The sequence below is a fragment of the Myxine glutinosa genome, chromosome 11, assembly GCF_964187855.1.
Source record: "Myxine glutinosa chromosome 11, kmMyxGlut1.1, whole genome shotgun sequence".
In the NCBI taxonomy this organism is placed as follows: Eukaryota; Metazoa; Chordata; class Myxini; order Myxiniformes; family Myxinidae; genus Myxine; species Myxine glutinosa.
The window spans coordinates 75,183,166-75,205,046 of record NC_136271.1 but is presented as its reverse complement, the minus strand read 5'-3'; the positions used below and the strand labels follow the sequence as shown (position 1 = coordinate 75,205,046).

Here is a 21,881-nt window from a genome sequence, read left to right as displayed (position 1 = left end):
TCCCCACATCTCACTTCAAATACACAACACAGGAACAATGAATCAAATAAAACATTGTTTGTGGATGCATCTTATCTGTCTGGATGTGTGATGTCAGTCAGGCTCCGTCCGGCTCCGATGTTGGCGCGAAGCAGGCCTTGGTGCGCTCTTGTCCATGAGGCCTCGATAAGGCCCCCTTCACACACTGCTAGGCCACCTGGAAAAAGGTCCAAACGGAGCAAAAGGCAAGAGCAGAAGGGAGGTCTGGGCAGGAACGAAGCCAAAGCGAGAAGGACCAAGGAAAGAGCTCAAAAGGCGAGAAGTTTTTACTGGCGGTCTTCTCACGTCAGCTCACTTTCCATCCTCCAACCAGCGCGTCACTTCTAGCCTTCCCGAATCTTCTGATCTCCTCCGTCCCCTCCCATTGGCCGAGCGCTTGGCACCCTGCTCCCATGCCATTGGTCGGTGGCCAATCACAAGTCCTTCTTTACTCTCCAATCGGTGCTCTTGGTGTTGCTCGCCCCTCTCCCTCCTGTTAATCAAGAGTCCTTCTGGCCGTGGCTATTGCCTGCCTTGCACGATGTCTGCTTGCCATGGTGCCGTTGTACGCGGCCGCTTCCTGCTTGTCTTCCCAGTCAGTCCTTATGGTGGTGGGGGATTAATTAATGAGTGCACTAATGGGGCTAACTAATGTGTGTGATGTGCTGCCATACGGGAGAGGGATGATCACCAGATCTGACACACAGGGGAATTAGCTTAGTCCCTCCCTATTCTACCTATCACACGATCATCCTCGTATGATCACAGGTACACACTTGATCCGACAAACCGGGCTAACATAACTTATTACATCAAGATTCCCTATCATGACAGACGAAGCATGATACCTATACAGATCTACCCACATCTATATATGCCCTACCAGTAGAGGGAAAATGTTGCTTATGGACCACCTCTAATTTTACATGTAAGTGAATGGTGAAAAAGGGGGAAAACTTTCTGACCGGCTGTCCCACCATAAAATTGTGTACCCTTATTTCTCCTCCACTGAGACATGATCAAGTCTAGCCAGTTTAATATCTATCAAATCAAACGCCCAATTGACCCCCTGGTGTGTATTGACAACTGTTGCAAACTCAAACAAGGAGCCAATGAACACCCCTTCAACCTTTGGCATCAACCTAAGTTTATTATGACATTCATCTCCAACCAGTATATTGACGAATAATACATTATCATTTTGTTCCAAGTATTTCTTTTGAAGCAAGATAAAATGATACACCTCTCTTAATGACCTTGTTTGACCACCCCCCCCCCCCTCCCCCCCCCGAGCCACATATCATTTTAAGATTATAGTAAATTATTTTTCCCTCAAATTCTTGACAACCATCAAAATTTTCTGTCTATTCCAAGATATTTATTTTCCTCACATCCTCCAACTTATTAGTATTGAAATTTCTTCTTTTATTTGTTTTATTTACCTTCACCCCCGTTATCTCCTCAATTATACCTATTTGGTATTTCTCACATTCGTTATGCTTTCCATTTATATACCAAGGTTGATTACACCTCCATTCTTTGGTTTGGTTATAACCTGGTTCAATCATTCATGTAATAGTAAAAAAAGGCGGCGGTAGCCCGTTAAAATCCCTAACCTCCCTTTTCTCATTAATCTTATCATTTATAACCATAAGGGACACCATCAATTCAATTCTCTAAAATAAATCTCTTATCATCAAAAGCCCCCAATGCTTTCTTATTCACCTCTTCAGTATATATAACTCATGCTTATAACTTCTTATCGTATTCATTTTCCTCCACTCTTCTGTCTTTAATGTTAAACAATTATAATAATTCTCAAAGTTTATACTATCTTTAATTACACCTTTCTTTATTCCTTTTAAATTTTTATCACACTTTTCAATGTTCTTGTCAATATATTAATAAGCATATGCCTTTGACCTTAATGCAACAAATTCAGTCATTATCTTTCTGCTCAACTCATCTTTAAATTTACCAATATCTTTTTTGTTCACGTTTGAAAATAAATGATTACCTGATTCATAATTACTAGTATCGTAAATATCAATTTCATCAATCATATCTGAATAAACATCCTCCGTAATTATTTTCAAAATAAAACTATCTGTATCCATATAAAGTAGATTAACTCTATTCTCGTATTTCTTCCTTAAATTGTTGTAAAAGTAGTCATACATTAATGACTTTGACAAGTCAATAATTGATGTTCCTATATAAATTAGTTTATCCATTTCAATACTTTCTTTAATCATATGAATAGCACAAAAGTTTTCTGAAAACACTTCTGCTCTTTGAAAACTAGGTTTATTAATTAATTTAGAAGCTTGGTTCCAAGATGTAGCAAGTCTTATGTTTTGTCTATTCCTAACATTTTCCATAGTCTTTCCAAATACAGAGCATTATTCATTAACTTATAAAAATCCTTTTCAAAATCAGTTTTAGCTTCAGTTCTTCTACTCGTATTGAAGTCAATATATTTCTTTAACCAATGACTTTGTCTGAACTGTAGAACTCTATGAATTTTCTTCACTATCAATCCAGCAGATAAACACTGTCTCAAATTTCTTTGATGTAAAACATAATTCTCTTTATCATACAACGTAGTAAGTAATTTTTCTGTTGATTGACCGTTGATATTAAATCATTGTTGATAACCACTTAACCATTCTTTTCTTGGACTTTCTTTAACAGGAGCATATGGCAGGTGTTTATGTTTGTTGTGGAGTTCTTCAGGATATTTAAAATCAACTTCAAAATAATAACCAACTTTAGCTTTGTCCAATTTTCCTTGAGTAGAGATAACGATATCTTGTAAAACCTTTTCATAATCTATCTCTTTAACCCATTTAAGTTTTCCATAAGGTAGAGATTTAGACGTAGCCCACCCATACAAGTTATTACATCATAATACATCAGGTAAGAACTATCTTCCTTAGCATCATAATTAGGAAGATATTTGTTGTTAGCTTTAGCATATCTCTTTGAACATACTTGAGATATTCTGCCTCTTTTGGCCTTTTCTATCATCAATAGCATATCTACATCATTGATTAATTCCAAAATCTGTTTTGTCATTTTTAGCATAGCACTCCAAGCCAATCCAGGAGCAGTGTAATAGTGAGCGGGATCTAAACAATAAGAATTTTTATTATGACAGACCGTTGTAAAGGTCTCAAACACATCAGCCAACAACAGAACATCAGTTTTAAGATACAAATCATGGTACTCTCCGAGGTTCTTTATGTTAAACTTTCTCCAAACATTTTGTGCTTGTGTATAATCTTTATCAGTCATATGGCTTTTATTTAACTCATTGTAGAAATGTTCTTTTGAGGGAAGTTGTGTTTCTTTAAATCTATCAAATGAATCCATATAATCATACGGATATATTCCCTTTTGTGATAAGAGTTCAATTTCTTCTTCCCTTGAAAAATTTGATTGAAGATTAGGAAATTTTTTAATGTTTGATGCTAAGTTAGATAATGGACTTGCCATAAACTTAAATGTATCAAGAAATCTAATATGAGTTATAAGGGATGTATGAATTGTTTTTGTAAATGAAATGTATTTCTGATCTGTGTTTGGAATCGCTGAAATGTCTCCAGATGTCTTTGAAAGTTCATTTATAAATAGATGTCTATCATATAGAGCGTTGTTATGAAGAAAGACAGGAATGAAAGAAGGAAGTTTAAAATTGAGATAACAACTTTGATGAGCAGGACCTCGATATTTACCGGTGAGATGACAATGGTCTCTTACCTTTAGATCTTTACTAATTTCCTCCTCACAAATATGACAGACATTGTTTTTTCTAAATACCCTTTTCTCTTCACTCGTCAAGGACATTGGTCTATTGGTTTTTCTCATTACCTCTGATAACCAAATGCAGTCTCTTTCTAATCTTTTATCAAACTCAGCGAGGTTTTTTAGGCGAGGTCATGTCTTTTCGAAGCTGTCCATGCACTCACGCTTTCGAAGTTAAGTAATTTTTCACAATTGTGTTTTTGTCGAAACTGTATTTATCTTTCGGTGTGTGTACCTACAGTGTGTCTTTGGTAAGATTATCGGTGTTAATTTTTCATACATGTATAAAAAAATCGTCGGGTAATTCGTGTCGCGTATTTTGAGGCCTAGTGGGCTACCGTGTCCGACCTTGAGGCTTTGTTTTTCTCTCAGCGGTCCGTCGATTGTGCTGCAATGACTTTCGTTCTCTTTTTTGTTCCAGTCTTTCACCCCATACTTCCTTGTTTAAGATCTCAACTCAAACCCCCCCCCCCCCCCCAAAAAAAATATTTCCTTCTCTGTTCTTATTCGTTGTTCTTATTTGTTCGTTCGTTCTTCGATCACGTGTTTCACCCCCATGTCCATTTTTCCATTTCCCCCAGATAGTTTTCACTGCTCAATTTAAAAATGCTTAAACTTTCACCTGAAGTACTGTGTTCTGTCATATATTATAACACCTTTTTCTTCTTCTTCTATAAAAGGATGCTTTCGACTTGCTCACCAAATCTATTCATTTCAAAAAAAAATCCATCTCTTACAGTTGCACTTTTCTACATTCACGAAACTCTCATAGACTCCACACCTCCTCCAGCGTCCTCAAATGTATTTTTGACTCGAAGGTCACAAGAAACTTATTTTGCAATAAATGTTCGTTTTCCATTAATCGTACACTTTCTAAAATCCAATCTCACCCCGCCCCTCCAAATCTTCCCCATCACCCCACGCCTCCAAAACTTCCCCATCACCCCTCCCCTCCAAATCTACCCAATTGCCCCTCCCCTCCAAATCTTCCCCATCACCCATCTCTTTCAAACCTTCCCCCTTGCCCCTCCCCTCCAAATCTTCCCCATCACCCATCCCTTTCAAATCTTCCCCCTTGCCCATCCCCTCTAAATCCTTCCCATCACCCATCCCTTTCAAATCTCCCCCCTTGCCCCTTCCCTCCTAAACTCCCCCCACATCCCTCCCCTCCGAGACTCTCCCTCATCCCTCCCCTCCTAGACTCCCCTCTCACCCTTCCTCCTCAAAGCATCCTCCCTGCTTCTTCCCCCTTCCAACTGTTACGTGGTCCCCTCGGTGAATACCTGGTCTCGGTGACCCCCGGACCGTGAGAGGAACTTCGCCAGAAAGTTGTATTATATATGCGCTTTCGCCACGCAATCCATATGAATTCCACCCAAGAGAAAACTGATGTTCAAGGATATATTTCAATGGTAATGATACCATACCATTTCAATGATACAACCACGGAGATTTTCCCCGAGCAATCAATAACAAACAACCATCAACAATTCCCAATCCACAATCAATTCCCTATCTGATTAAGATGGCCATCTTATATATGTGTGTCCCCTTCTGTACTCACGACCCCCTTTTGGTCTCTGCCCCTCACAATGTCTCTGGGCCCCTCCTGACCAAGATGCTGGTCGGCGTCGCCGCACTCGGGCGGTTGAACGAACCCCGGGTGGACGTGTTTCCACCGGGCAGGTATCGTACCAGGCACCGCGGCTGCAGCCCCTCGTGGCCACGCGAAGCGGGTACGGTAAAGCAAGCCAAAAGCCCCACGCCGCTTGCAAGGCGTGTTAGGCCCCAACGTGCGACCCGTACGCGTCTTTTTAGACGGTGCCGCGAACGGTGCCAGATGCAGGGTCGATGCACGGCCCCACGTCAACTTGACGTCTCCACCGGGTAGGTACACGTCCCGGTAACTCCTCTCGCCAGACGGGCTTCGGAACGCCGCTTTTCCACGCGGCGCAAGGTCGATCCCACCTTTTGTCGGAGCCGGGCGAGGAAGAAGAATACTCGTCGCTTTTCTTCCTCGTGTCTTTTCCTCTTCCGTTTCCGGTCACTTCCGTTTCCGGACTCTTTTCAGAAGGGCTCCTGACCCTCCAACCACAACAACCCTTAATCTATTACACATGGATAAGCAAAGACCTGAATGGTAATTCACATACATTCACATAAATATGTAACACTCCCCCCCTTCAAGAAAGAAAGTTTGAACCCAGCGAAAACTTTCTTTGCCGGCCAATTTGGAGAAACAAACCAGATAACTCAACCCCCCCACCTTATCAGTTCCCCCCGGGCACAGTTATCACTTAAAAATAAAGCAACCAAAATTTCACCACAACCCCTCCAGATTACTCCCTCTGGACTAAGCACCAGCAACGACATTGTCCCTGCCAAATCAAACTCCATCTCATGACCCTCTGACTTTGACCGTCAGTTTCTTGTGAATGAAGGTTAAGGGGTTTTTTTTTTTTTGGTTTTTTTTTTTGTATACAAGATCGAGGCTCGTGAAAGAGCGAACATTAATCACACAGAAAGACAAACCGACACATAAAACATATAACATAGGGAGCGGTAGACAAGATAGGGAGAGAGGGGGAAGGACACAAACACAACATTTGAGAGCAGGGACCGAGAGACATGGAGACGTCGAGAGATCTGAGAGAGGGCGAGGGCTTTGGGGGGGGGGCGTGGGAAAGGGGGCGGTGGGAGAGGTATAAAACATATGGACACTGCCAGGACTTCCAGGAAAGAAGTTGGAATTTCAAACAAGGTGGATCTGGGGTGAATTAGCGGGGGTAGAAAAGATCAAGGTTTTGGATGGGGGAAGATAAGAGATGGTGGTGAACAGCTGTTTTAAAGACCTGGAGGGAGGAGTGGGATTGAAGGGAGTGAGGGAGTTTGTTCCAGAGGCGGGAGAAAAGAGGAATGAAAGAGTGAAGGTGAGCAGAGAGCCGAGATTTCGGCAGTTTAACCATCAGAGGGTTGCTGGCAGATCTTGTGCGACCTGTAGGAATATTTGGGGGACAGAGCACAGAGAGAGCTGGGGGTGCAAGGCCGGAGAGGAGTCGGTAGAAGACAGAAAGACCACCTACCTGCCTGCGGTGAGTGAGTGAAAGGCCCTCAGAGATAGCTTCATCGCGGGAGATTTCAATAATTCTGAAAGCTTTGGTTTCAACAGCGTGAAGCCGAGCTAGGTGTGAGGCAGGAGCACCGGCCCATAGGGGAGAACAGTATTCCATTGAGCTGCGGATGAAAGCCTTGTATGTGGTGAGGAGCTCAGGTGTGCCGAGGAAGGACTTCGCACGACGGAGGATGCCCAGTCGGCGACTGGCTTTGGAGGCCAGCTTGGAAATGTAGTTTTCCCAAGAAAGATCATGGCAGATAGTGAGACCCAAAATCTTGAGCGACAGAACTTCTTGGAGAGGATTGTTGAGAAAGTAGATGGGAGGGTTGTCCAGTCGATCTTTTCGGAGAGACATAGTAAGAGTGTGAGATTTGTCAGGATTGAAAGACATGTTCCACTTGTTTGACCAGTCTGTGATTTTGTCCAGGTCTTCAGAGAGTGAGGAGGCAGCAGACTGCCGATCTGAGGGAAGAGGAATGGAGCGGCAGAGAGTGGAGTCATCAGCAAAGAGATAGAGAGGATTTTCGAGAGAGTCAGAGAGATCATTGATGAAGACCAGAAAAAGCACGGGGCCCAGAACACTGCCTTGGGGAACTCCAGCCTGAACAGGAAGAGGAGATGAGAGAAACCCATTCAGGGCCACACGTTGACGACGACTAGAGAGGAAGTCCGCCAGCCATGCATGGAGATTTCCATGGATACCAAAGGAGGAGAGTTTGGTGAGCAGAGCGGGGTGCCAGACCATGTCGAAGGCACGTGATATGTCGAGGGAGACAGCTCTAATTTCCTGTTTGGCATTGAGGACCTCCATCCATTGTTGAGACAGCAGAAGCAGCATGTCCAGAGTAGAGTGACCTGGTCTGAAACCAAATTGATGATCAGAGATCAAGCCATTGGAGAAGAGGAAAGATTTCATATTGATCAAAGATCAAAGATCCAAAGTTAAGCAACTCGATAGCACTTTTTCCGGGAGGCCAAGCCGAGTATTCACTACATGGATGCCTTTAGGAACGTGGAGTTCACGGTTAGTCCGTGCAGGAAAGTTCTCTACATGGGCGCCTTGAGGAACGTGGAGTTCACGGTTAGTCCGTGCATGAAAGTTCACTACATGGACGCCTTTAGGAACGGCGTCACGGTTAATCCGTGTAGGAATCTTGGCTCGGCGGCTCCGCCGCATTCCGTGCTTCAACTTCTCAGAACTTCCCTAATAATTAGGGTAGGACCACTTGTCCCTGTAGTCCCCTGAATAGCGGTCTCCTTCTCGGCCACTACTTTGCCAATCCTTCCTTCGGGGGCTGCCGTAACTCAGGGAGCCTCCATAATAATATTGATTGCGGCCACCACCAAAACTACCGCCCAGTGGTACTCTCCTGTAGACCTCTCGACGCCTACGAAATGCCTTCCCTACTGTTATGGTCCGACCCTCCAAATCCTTGCCATTCCAATTCTTCTCTGCCTCTCTGGCGTCTTTTGGGCTTGCAAACGTGACAAAGCCGAACCCTCTTGACTGTTGCGTTTCCCTGTCTCTTACCAACCGCACTTCCACCAGCGGCCCATATCTGTTGAAGACAGAGGTCAGAACTTCTTCCTCTGTTTTGAAGTTCAGTCCCCCTACAAATAACTTGGTACTTTTGTCGCCATCCCGAGCTGGTGTGGTGTTATTTTCCATGCTAGGCTCTTTACCAACCCTCAGGTTACCATAAACTTGACCCCCGGCCAAATCATTCCCGATAACCACAGATACACCCTCTACAGGAAGTGTGGCTTGTAAACCGACGGTGACCGGTCCTGACATCAACTCGGACTCCAAATGGATGACATGAAGTGGAGCACTAACACCGCCCCCGATCCCCTGTAAACGAACACTATCCCCCGTTGCCGTCTCCTCGGACCATGGCAAAATGCCTTCAAGCATTAAAGATTGATGTGCTCCTGTGTCCCTCAATATCCTAACCGGTCTCCGGTTAGTCGAGGCTCCATCTAGTGACACAAACCCCTCTGAAATAAATGGTTGGTAACCCTTTTGATGGCGATTTCTCACAATGGCCATTGCATTTGGAGTCGTAATAGTCGGACTCCGCTCTGGGTCTTCCCTTTTCATGCGGTAATAACTGGACATCAAGTGTCCAGGTTTCTTGCAAAAAGCGCAAGTAGGCCCGGAGGAAAAACTCGTGGTCTGCCTTGGGCCCCCTGAAATATAAGTTTGTCTTGGGCCCGCATCCCTCTGATTTCGAACAGGTGGGGTATCCGCGTTGTCCCCATAATCCTCTCGAGGTCGCCGCCATGTATTGTCGTTCTCCGCACCTGCTGTTCCCCACCTCCCCTGCGGAGATCTAGGCGAGGAGTTAGGTTCGTGGACCCCTATTCGGTGGGTTAAGGCATAATCATCTGCCATGGGGGCTGCGTCCCACAACTTTGGTACTTTCTTTTCCTGCAGGTACACTTTGATGTCCTCGTGGACACACTGCTGAAATTCCTCCACCAGGATCAAGTCACGCAATGTTTCGAAGTCTTTCCCAACTCCTTTTGACTCACACCACCGATCAAACATGTTTTCTTTCACTCTGGCAAACTCCACATGGGTCTCACTCTCCCTCTTCCTGGCATTCCTGAATTTTTGCCTGTAAGCTTCCGGAACCAACTCATAGGCTTTGAGGATGTGCTTCTTCAGTACCTCATAATCTGCACATTGGTCCATTGGTAGCGCCGAATAAATCTCTTGAGCTTTTCCCACCAGCACACTTTGCACGAGTATGGTCCAGGCCTCCTCCGGCCAGTTTAATTGTCGAGCCACTTTCTCAAAGTGTGGAAAAAATTTCGCGACTCCCTTTTCACTGAACGGTGGAACCAGCCTCACATGTCTGCCCACATCCCAGGTTTTCTGGTTAGGTGTCGACCCCGTCAGCAAGGGTGGTGCCTCTCCCCGTTCTCTCATTAACTCCAGCTCCTTGAATTTAATTTCTTGCTGAAGCTCCATATCACGTTCCTTTAATTCCCTTTCCGCTTTTCTCTCCTCTGCTTCGAGTTCCCTTGTTTTCATCCTTTCTAATCTTTCCTGGAGTTCTCGTTCCCCTCTCCTTTCTTCTTCTGCTCTTTCCTTTTCTGCTTTCCTTTCTTCTTCTGCTAACCTTTCCTGGAGTTCTCGTTCCACTCTCCTTTCCTCTGCTTGTTTCTCTTCTCTCCTCTCTTCTGCTTTCCTTTCTTCTTCTTTGATCCGTTCCTGGCTCCGTAATTGCAACTCCAGTTTCCGGAGCTCAACGTCTTCTGGTTCTTCGGGTAGCCACTCCCAGGCTAACTCGTCCCATGTTCCTAATCCCACCATAGATTGTATCACCGTGGTCTGCAACTCTGCCTTCCTCAAATTAGTTCGGACCTCCAAGTTAAAATGTTTGGCCAATTTCAAGAGGTCCGACTTTAGTAACGCTCGGAACTGTGCCTCACTCGGTGTTACCGCAAAGTTCTGTGCCACAAACGCCATGGTGACTATCGTTAACACCTGTTAACCTTCACCCAAGACTTTACCCCAATTTCCCCCAAAAATTTACCAATTAATACTTAATTAATAAATTTTAATTAATAAAAATATTATTTTATTATTTTATACAAATACAATTTCAGATCCCGGACGTAGACCCAATTGCGAAGCCGCAAATCGTAATTTGGACGAGCCCCCAATTCTGTTACGTGGTCCCCTCGGTGAATACCTGGTCTCGGTGACCCCCGGACCGTGAGAGGAACTTCGGCAGAAAGTTGTATTATATATGCGCTTTCGCCACGCAATCCATATGAATTCCACCCAAGAGAAAACTGATGTTCAAGGATATATTTCAATGGTAATGATACCATACCATTTCAATGATACAACCACGGAGATTTTCCCCGAGCAATCAATAACAAACAACCATCAACAATTCCCAATCCACAATCAATTCCCTATCTGATTAAGATGGCCATCTTATATATGTGTGTCCCCTTCTGTACTCACGACCCCCTTTTGGTCTCTGCCCCTCACAATGTCTCTGGGCCCCTCCTGACCAAGATGCTGGTCGGCGTCGCCGCACTCGGGCGGTTGAACGAACCCCGGGTGGACGTGTTTCCACCGGGCAGGTATCGTACCAGGCACCGCGGCTGCAGCCCCTCGTGGCCACGCGAAGCGGGTACGGTAAAGCAAGCCAAAATCCCCACGCCGCTTGCAAGGCGTGTTAGGCCCCAACGTGCGACCCGTACGCGTCTTTTTAGACGGTGCCGCGAACGGTGCCAGACGCAGGGTCGATGCACGGCCCCACGCCAACTTGACGTCTCCACCGGGTATGTACACGTCCCGGTAACTCCTCTCGCCAGACGGGCTTCGGAACGCCGCTTTTCCACGCGGCGCAAGGTCGATCCCACCTTTCGTCGGAGCCGGGCGAGGAAGAAGAATACTCGTCGCTTTTCTTCCTCGTGTCTTTTCCTCTTCCGTTTCCGGTCACTTCCGTTTCCGGACTCTTTTCAGAAGGGCTCCTGGCCCTCCAACCACAACAACCCTTAATCTATTACACATGGATAAGCAAAGACCTGAATGGTAATTCACATACATTCACATAAATATGTAACACAACTTTCACCTTCATCTCCCCCAACCTTCTGCCTTGCTCTTCCCCCTCCCCAAATAACACCTCAATGTGCCTCACCCAATCACCATCAAACCTTTTGTCCGCCCCATCCTTCCCTTTCTCCAAGCTATTCTGAAATCTCTGACACACCTTCAACAGCTCTCCCTACCTCTTCCTCCTCTTCCACATCTTACCCTACGCCTCCCTCCCCCTGTTCTGTATCCGATGCTCCCCCTTCCTCTTCATTAACGGTATGGACCTCAAACATCCGGGGCCTTCGCTCAAACTTGACTGATCTCTCCATACAGGTTGCTTCTGACAAACCAGACGTGATCTGCTTTACAGAAACTTTCCTCCTTCATGATGTCTCTGATTCCTTGGTATCACTCCCAGGTTACTGCCTCCTCCGGTATGATAGACCTGAGCCTCGTCCTGGAGGTGGGGTTGCTATCTTTATAAAAAAACTCTCTTCCTCACTCGCCCTGCACTGCCCTCTCTCCACCTCACCCCCAGGAATACCTCTGGCTACGGCTTCCCCTTCGCTCCCACCTCTTGTTCATATGTGTGTTGTACCATCCACCAAACAGTGATGACTCCATCTACATCTCGCTGTCTGATAATATGGACCAACTTCTATCTACCCATCCCACCTCTCTCTTCCCCATATGTGGTGATTTCAATTGTCACTATGCCAGTTGGCTGGGTGTGGGTACCTCTCTCACCAGCCATGGCTCCTCAGCAAAGGACTTCTGCTATTCACTGGGACTGACACAATCTGTCAATTTCCCGACCCGGATCTCAGTCAACGGAGCATCTTCTCTTCTGGACCTGATTATGACTAACTTCCCTGAAAATGTCTGCTGCTCTTCTTCTGCTCCAATTGGCTCATCTGATCATGTGCTTGTTAAAGTGGACATCTCTCTGACCATTCTCAGAGAGCCTCCTCAGCGTCGACGAGTCTGGCATTTCACTAAGGCCAACTGGCACGGTCTTCAAGCACCCATCAATCATCTGGACTGGTCTCCCATCTCTACCGCCTCTGACATCAACTCATCCTGGGAATTCTTCCAAAGTAAATTGCTCTCTCTCATGCACAGATTTATCCCATCTCGTCTTCAGTTGTCATACCTTTCCTCCCGTCCATGGTACACGGATTCTTGTGGTGAGGCTGTTGCCCAGAAACAACTTGCCTTCGTCTCCTGGAAGGCAAATTCAACGGAAGGAAATCTCATTTCCTTTCACAAAGCCCGATACAATTGTGTGTCCACCCTCAGGAGAGCCAGGAAACGATATCTCTCCGTTCTCAAGACCGAACTCTCTTATCTTTCTCCCTCTTCCAAATCCTGGTGGCGTCTGGTCAAATCTGTTTCTGGTGTTTGTTCCCCCTCCATCCCCTCCCTCAACTCAAACGGCTACACAGCTGACTCCGCACGTGAAAAAGCTGAATGCCTCAACTCTGTGTTTGGCTCTAAATCTTGTGTCCCAAACCCATCCCTCTCTGTACCCACCGTACCCAGTCGTACCCAGCTTCTCCTGGACTCTGCGTCCTTTCCTCCTGACTCCTGTGTCCTGTGTCCTTTTTCCTTGACGTCCTGGAAAAGTTTCTGTCAACCCTCGACTCTGATTCTGCAACTGGACGTGACGGCATCAGCCGATGGGTCCTAAAATCCTGTTCTTCCGCTCTTTCACTCCCTCTCTCTGTTCTCTTCACCCTCTCTTTTGCTCAAGATCATCTGCCATCTGCTTGGAAATCAGTCAACATCACCGCTTTGCACAAAAAATGTGCAAAAACAGATCCTAGCAACTACAGACCAATCAGCCTTCTCCAAATTATCAGCAAAGTCATGGAATCCATCATTGCTTCGGATATGAAATCTTTCCTCTTCTCCAATGGCTTGATCTCTGATCATCAATTTGGTTTCAGACCAGGTCACTCTACTCTGGACATGCTGCTTCTGCTTTCTCAACAATGGATGGAGGTCCTCAATGCCAAAGAGGAAATTAGAGCTGTCTCCCTTGACATATCACGTGCCTTCGATACGGTCTGGCACCCTGCTCTGCTCACTAAACTCTCCTCCTTTGGTATCCATGGAAATCTCCACACATGGCTGGTGGACTTCCTCTCTAGTCGTAGTCAACGTGTGGCCCTGAATGGGTTTCTCTCATCTCCTCTTCCTGTTCAGGCTGGAGTTCCCCAAGGCAGTGTTCTGGGCCCTGTGCTTTTTCTGGTCTTCACCAATGATCTCTCTGACTCTCTTGAAAATCCTCTCTATCTCTTTGCTGGTGACTCTACTCTCTGGCGCTCCATTCCTCATCCCTCAGATCGGCAGTCTGCAGCCTCCTCATTCTCTGCAGACCTGGACAAAATCACAGATTGGGCAAACAAGTGGAACATGTCTTTCAATCCTGACAAATCTCACACTCTTACGATGTCTCTACGAAAAGACCGACTGGACAACCCTCCCATCCACTTTCTGAATAATCCTCTCCAAGAAGTTCTGTAACTCAAGCTTTTGGGTCTCACTATCTGCCATGATCTTTCCTGGGAAAACCACATTTCAAATCTGGCCTCCAACGCCAGTCGCCGACTGGGCATCCTCCGTCGTGCGAAGTCCTTCCTTGGCACACCTGAGCTCCTCACCACATACAAGGCTTTCATCTGCAGCTCAATGGAATACTGCTCTCCGCTCTGGGCTGGTGCTCCTGCCTCACACCTAGCTTGTCTTCACGCTGTTGAAACCAAAGCGTTCAGAATCATTGGAATCTCCCGCGATGAATCTAAGTCCGAGGGCCTTTCACTCACTCACCGCAGGCAGGTTGGTGGTCTTTCCGTCTTTTACCGACTCCTCTCTGGCCTTGCCCCCCCAGCTCTCTCTGGGCTCTGTCCCCCAAATATTCCTACACGTCGCACAAGATCTGCCTGCAACCCTCTTATGGTTAAACTGCCAAAATCAAGACTCTCTGCTCACCTTCACTCCTTCATTCCTCTTTTCTCACGCCTCTGGACCAAACTCCCTCACTCTCTTCAATCCCACTCCTCCCTCCAGGTCTTTAAAAGAGCTGTTCACCACCATCTCTTATCTTCCCCCATCCAAAACCTTGATCTTCTCTACCCCCGCTAATTTCATTCCAAATCCACTTTTTTGAAATACCAACTTCTTTCCTGGAAAAAGCCTTGGTGTCCTTGTGTTTTATTCTTCTCCCCCCCCCCCCCCGTTCCCACACCTCCTCCCCCAAAGCCCTCTCCCTCCCACACATCTCCTGATGTCCCTGCTCTCAAATGTTGTGTTTGTGTGCTTCCCCTTCTCTCCCCATCTTGTCTACCGCTCCTCTTTTTATATATTTTGTATGTCTGTTTGATTTTTTTGTGTGATCATGTTTATTACATCAAGCTCTTTGTTTATTACTCATGTTTATTACATCATCAAGTTTATAACATGTGTGATCATCAAGTTAGCTCTTTCACGAGCCTCGATTCTGTATACAAAAAAAAAAAAAAAAAAAACTCCTTCAAAACATCAGGTCCTCTATAATATTTTAATTTGTTATACTTTTACCCACAGATGACTTAATATAATAACAGAAACCGCAGGGAGTATGTTTTTGATATTTATTGGTGTCGGTCTGGAGAAGCAGTATCTATCTTTTCAAGGATACTTTCAAAGTCAGCATATATCACGAATGGATGTTTTATAGACTTATTAAAATCTTTAAATGATATATTTGAACCCGCTTCCGGCATAGTTATAACTGTGGATTTATGATTACTACAATATTTTGAATGTTTCTCTAATCGTTCTTTCATATGAAAGTTGAGACATCGCTCACAAGGATATATTTTATTTCTTCTATTAACCACTTTTGATTTGATTAATCTTGATAGATTTATAATGTAAGCATAATGTGAATTTTCCTCTCAACTATAACGTAGAAGGTTAATATGTGTTTTATCATCTTTTTTATTATTGGAAATCTTTAATATCTGAACATTGTTTGTATCTGTTAAACCGTATACATTAACTGAAAGATTTATTCATCTTTTCAAATTTTGGAATATCTACCAATGACAGAGGGAACTTTAGATCAATGGTGTTCAGCGTATTCTCATATTTCTTATAAGGAGATACTCTTTCAACATGGTTATCTTGTGGATGTAGGTGTGCAAGAACAGACCAAAGAAAGCATTTATTATCTTTATTCTTGATATTTATAATTGCTTTTTAAAGTTTTATAGCTCTTGGCAAATCAATGTAAGAAGAAGCCTGAAGAGTCAGATTTTAGAATGTGTACAGTCATGTGAAAAAGTAAGTACACCCCATGGAAAGTTTTGACTTTTTCAACATATTTCAACATACAGCTATTTGATCATCATTTCAACAATATTGATAGATGAAGGTGATATAATATAACAAATATCATGAAACATTTACATTTTGTAGTCCATTGTATAATTTAAATAAACATAAATGCAAATTTCGCATGTGGAAAAAGTAAGTACACCCTTGGCTCTAATAGGTGATATTGCCCCCTTTGGCAGAAACAACCTCAAGTAGGCGTTTCTTATAACTGTCTACCAGTCTCTGACATCGACTGGGAGAAATTTTTGCCCACTCCTCCATGCAGAATTCTTTCTGCTGTGCGATGTTTGAGGGGTTTCTTGCATGCACAGCTCGTTTCAAATCCCCCCACAACATCTCGATGGGATTTAGATCCGGGCTTTGACTTGGCCATTCCAGAACCCTCCATTTCTTTCTTTTCAGATATTCCTTGGTGGATTTACTGGTATGTTTAGGGTCATTGTCATGTTGCAAGGTCCACCTTCGGTTGAGCTTCGACTTTCCGACAGATGGCCTCACATTATCCTCAAGCACCCTCTGGTACAATGAAGAATTCATCGTGGATTATATGATGGTGAGCTGCCCAGGCCCTGATGCAGCAAAGCTGCCCCAAACCATAATATTTCCACCACCATACTTTACAGTTGGTATCTGATTCTTGTGGTGAAATGCTGTCTTTGGTTTTCGCCAAACATTTCTTCTGGTACTGTGGCCAAATAGCTCTACCTTTGACTCATCTGTCCAGAGCACATTGTTCCAGAAGTGTTGGTCTTTGCCGAGGTGTCCATTGGCAAACTTTAGTCTTGCCCTGATGTTCTTTCTGGACAGCAAAGGTTTCCTCCTGGCACACCTCCCATGTAGATCAAATTTGTGCAGCGTCTTTCTAATGGTAGACTCGTGCACTTTGACATCAACAGTGGCAAGAGCTATCTGTAGGTCCCGTGATGACATTCTGGGGTTCTTAGAGACTTCTTTCAGCATTTTGCGGTCTGCTCTCGGGCTGAACTTGCTGGGGCGGCCTGGCCTGAACAAGCTGGCAGTTGTTTGGAATCTTCTCCACTTGTACATGATCTTCCGGACAGTCGAATGATTGATTTCTAATTGTTTGACGATCTTTTTAAATCCCTTCCCAGACTCGTAGGCATCTTTAACCTTCTTTCTGAAGGCCTCAGAGAGCTCGTTTGATCTAGGCATGGTGACGCCACACACTTCAACAACAAAGGGCAAACCAAACTAAATGTCTGAGGTTTAAATAAGACAGGTTCCTCCAAGATCCTCTCTAACGATGTTCTAATCATTTGCACCTTAACTGGTGCACCTGATTCTAATTTTAGGTATTTGAAATAGTGATAAATGTAGGGATGTACTTACTTTTTCCACATGTGAAATTTGCATGTATGTTTATTTAAATTATACAATGGACTACAAAATGTAAATGTTTCATGATATTTGTTATATTATATCACCTTTATCTATCAATATTGTTGAAATGAAGATCAAATAGCTGTATGTTGAAATATGTTGAAATAGTCAAAACTTTACATGGGGTGTACTTACTTTTTCACATGACTGTATATCTAAGAAAAGGATTTTAGTGATACTATATCCGCTACCTATTACAGTGTTATCAAAATCTTCTTCTTGTCTACAGAGTTCTTCATAAACATCACTTACGATAAAATCTTGGAATGATGCAATAGAGGATTTGTTCTCATACAGGAGGATTCTGCTTCATCATCCCTTTTCATCTTTAATTTTACTCCCATATAAAACTTTAAAGGACCGATTTCACACAGTGTTTTTAATTAGAGCTTCAACAGGCGGTTTTACCATATCATTGGCTTCAAGGATAGAGGATGGTCCGGGGTCTTTAAAGTGAAACAATCTCATTTTTATATGTCCCTTAAATGACCAATTTCCGCCTCATCACTGTTTTCAATATAAAATTTACTCTTCTCATTCTTCTTGTGTTTTTGTGATTGAAGGTGTTTAGAAAAACTATTCTTCAAAACATCCTTAGAGCAAGTATCACAATGTTTTGTTTCTTGTTCAAGTGGAGATATTAGATGAAGTATATTGAACGTGTGTTTGTTGGTTTGAATATGCTTTTTATAATATTTGTACTCGCGATTACAAACGTCGCAATACGTTGTATTCACCATATTTATATAGTAAAAAGATTGCTTAAAATAAAATTTCCTTGATGAAAACTCGGTATAATTTATAGATAAATCTGTGCTTAAAATAAAAATCAGTTCTTGACACAGGTTCAAAATAGTTTGTTTATCGGAGACTGTTTAAGGTTTTAGACTTGATTTAACCCCCCTAGTTTTTTACCTAATAAATACAATGTTTCAAAACACAAGAGCAAAATTTCAATCAATCGCCTCAACTAAAAAGGACACTGAAATATATTGTATGGATGTAAAATTGAACAAAGATGACTACAATAATTTTTGGATTAAACCTATTATGGAAGATAACATGAGTTCCTCTATCCCTTTTAAAGGAAGGGCATTCTCTATCTTTGGAAAACCATCAATTAAAGTAATTATAACAAAAGTTTCACCCTTGTTTATGGAGATTTATAATAAACTAGAAGAGGTAATGAAAGATGTAAAAGTGTTAAAAAAAGAAAACTCTTTTTACTGAAGCTGCCGAAAAGGAAGATAAAACTATTAACTATAAACATGGTGAAATTTCTATTTTCTTTAATAATCCTAAAGATGTTAATCTTAAAGAAATGAGAGACGTTAATATATCGGGTGAAATGTCGTTCCGCTCAATAGTAATTCGGAATCATTTTCAAATTACATTTAACATTAAAAATATCGTAGTTGAATCTACTAATGAGAAAAAGTATATGGATATAGATGGTAATGTTTTTTCTCCTAATTAAATATGAGCCATTATTCAAGTGAAGACTTTGGAGAATATGAACAAACTGATTCTGATGACTCCATTGGATCTCAAGACAGTTATTCTACACTGTGTTCAAATGATAGTTATGAGAGTAGCTTTATAAATGATAGTTGTAGTGATATTGAAAGTGTAGATACTATTGATTGTGATGAGTCTTCATTTTAAGTAAAGTTTTACTATATAAATATGATGTGTTCAAACGATATGTTGGATTTTGAACCTCTTGAATTCTCAGATACTACATATGATAAATTAGAGAATTGCCCTGCATGTTATAGGTTAGGATTAAATATAGAGTCAAAAGCTCATAAACAATGTTTATTCTATGATTATCTATTAATTAATGATGATAAAAAATCTAAAAAGGAAAATAATAATTTTAAAATTACACCAAAAATGAATTACTTTACAAGATTAATAAGAGAAATGAATATTTATTACTTCGATGATATTAAACACCTATTTTAAAATAACTTGCGCACTGATATTGGTAATCATAATGTAGAAGATGCTCCTTTTCTCACAATGGAAGAGATTGATAAAATTAGAGTGATGTTTCATGGTTTAGTGTTATTTGCTGTTCACGATTGTCATTTTCAGGGAAATATCAACACAAAATATTATATTAATAAAATAATGGATTATCTTGAAATTAAACCTAAACTCAGATTAAATTGAAGAATATCAAAAAAGCATGTAAAAATTTAGATCTCCTTTTTTCAAAATATATAAATGAATGATTTTTTACCCATTTGGGAAAATAAGATAAAATGTAATAACCATAAAAATCTTCCAAATTCATTGAGATGTCTAATAGTTGGTTCAAGCGGATGCGGAAAAACCTGTTTGCTTTTAAAGATGCTCCTTAGTCCTAATTTTTTAGATTATGATAATTTAATAATTTTTACAAAGTCAAGTTTTCAACCCGAGTATCAACTACTCTCACAGGGTTTTAATGCGGGTCTTAAAAAGGAAGACATTATCGGTTTATTTAAACTTCAAAACAAACTAAATGATTATAATATTGAAGATATTGTTACGGTTTTGCCGTGACCCCCGTTCCCTTACCAAGGGGAGATTAATCCCCTTGTTCTTTTTGGGTCGTCGCAACCGCGAGACCTGAGTCGCCACTCCCGGGCAGACACAGGACAGGGTTTCGGGACAATTCTCGCACGTACCTAAGTACCTACGCCGCCGCTGCAGCGGGGATCAAGTCTCGCACGAACCACGTGTAATTTGAGTACGTCCGAGCGGATGGCGTACCACGTGTTCCGTGCAGTTACCTCGTTATTGGAACCTGATTAGAGCGATATAATTCATACCACGCTTAGTCAATAGATGGAAATGATGGGAACGATCAAATAGAAGGAAGAACACAGGTTTATTTACAGCTATACAAGGCGAAGAGACACAGAGCAGGCACTTAAACAGTCGTAGCTTATGCCCAGACAATGGGCCCATTCACACTCACAGGGGGAATGAAGGAAGGAAATGTTCATGCACTGAATGCGCCGGCTTGGTCGTTCAGGAACAGCTCACCCGACGTGGCCTCTTGCGGTCACAGCACATCCCTTGACGAAGGCAGGCAGGCAGGCGGCAGGGATCCTTGTGACACGTATCTCGAGCAAAGGCAGGCTGGAAGATATGCGCGTCTCTCGCCCGGCATGGCGGTCCCTCACAGCGCGATTTATATAACGGCGCGCTTTCACCCTCATAACTCAACAGAGGATCTGCCTCAAGCTCAACTGAGCATTTAACCTGTAACTCAATTCAACACAGCGCTTCGAACTGATAACTCAAGCTCATCACTCAGCACAGGTCCTCCTCAAAAACTCTCACTTGTTCAGCGCACCTCTCCTCAGAACTGAGAGCTCTCAAGCGCCTCTCCCCATAACTTGTTCACAATCCAGCGCATGCCCTTCTCACAACTTGTTCAAGCGCCTCTCCCCTCAAAACGCCGACTTCCGTTTCCAGTCCCTGGAGCAAGGAAGCGTGTTCGACCTCTGGACGGCAGCAAAAGTTAAAGTATTTTTTCCATTCGTGTATTCGGCAATTTCTACCTGTTTTTTATTGTGCATGTGTTGCAGGGTGTTTTCCAGTTGCTGTTGATTCGCAATTCCTGCAAACTTTTGTATAATTTAACCCTTTTCTGTCCCACAGCGTGCGCGGCCTAGTTTATCTTGGCCCATCGGTGTTCATAGGTGTTCTGTGAATTTAAGTACTTTCCTTCGCTGTATTGCTTATTTCTTAGATTTTCTCTTCTCCCCCTAACTTCCCCGAACATCGACCATTTGTCTAACGTTTTAAATCTCTTCAAAGTCTCTTCACGTCTCTTCTCGTCTCGGGAAGTCACGTGACGTCACGTCTCTTCAAAGCTGTGCATGCGCGCACGCTTTCGAAGTTAATAAGTAACTTTTCACAATTGTGTTTTTGTCGTAATACCGGCTTTACCACAGGTCGAAACTTTATCTTTCTTTCGGTGTGTATGTAACTATTGGTGTGTCTCTAATAGTATTCTTGGTGTTGGTTTTTCATACCTGTGTACAGAATCGTCGGTACATTTCGTGTCGCATATTCTGACGCCTCGTGTAGTACTAGGAGGCTACCATGTCTGACCTTGGCTTGAGGCTTTGTTTCTGTCTCAGCGGTTTCATCGATTGTGCTCGCAATTCCTTTCGGTCTCTATTTTTCACGTTTCACGTTCGGTCTCTGTCTCTGTTTTCATCCCAACTCAAAAAATATATATATATATATATATATTCCCTTCTCTGTTCTTATCCGTTTCGTTCTTATTTGTTCGTTCGTTCTTTGACCACGTTGTTCGTGATCACGTGTTCACGTCATTAAAAAATGTTTCATCTGTCCCCTGAAGAATGGTATTCTGTCATATTCTATAACACCTTTTTCTTCTTGTTCTATAAAAGGATGCTTTCGACTTGCTCACCAAATCTATTCATTCCAAAAAAAAAATCCATCTCTTACAGCTACAGTGCCTCTTTCATTCATTCCCTAAACTCTCCAGAACTCCACCCATCTGTCAGCTTCCTCAAACGTATTTTTGACTCGAAGGTCGCAAGAAACTCATTTTGC

At 43.0% G+C, this 21,881-nt stretch overlaps 1 pseudogene; it reads right to left on the bottom strand.

The window, feature by feature from the left end:
* Window positions 1-1,919: 1,919 nt before the first annotated feature.
* Window positions 1,920-2,659, bottom strand: LOC144894192 (uncharacterized; annotated as a pseudogene).
* Between the last annotated feature and the right edge of the window lie 19,222 nt (window positions 2,660-21,881).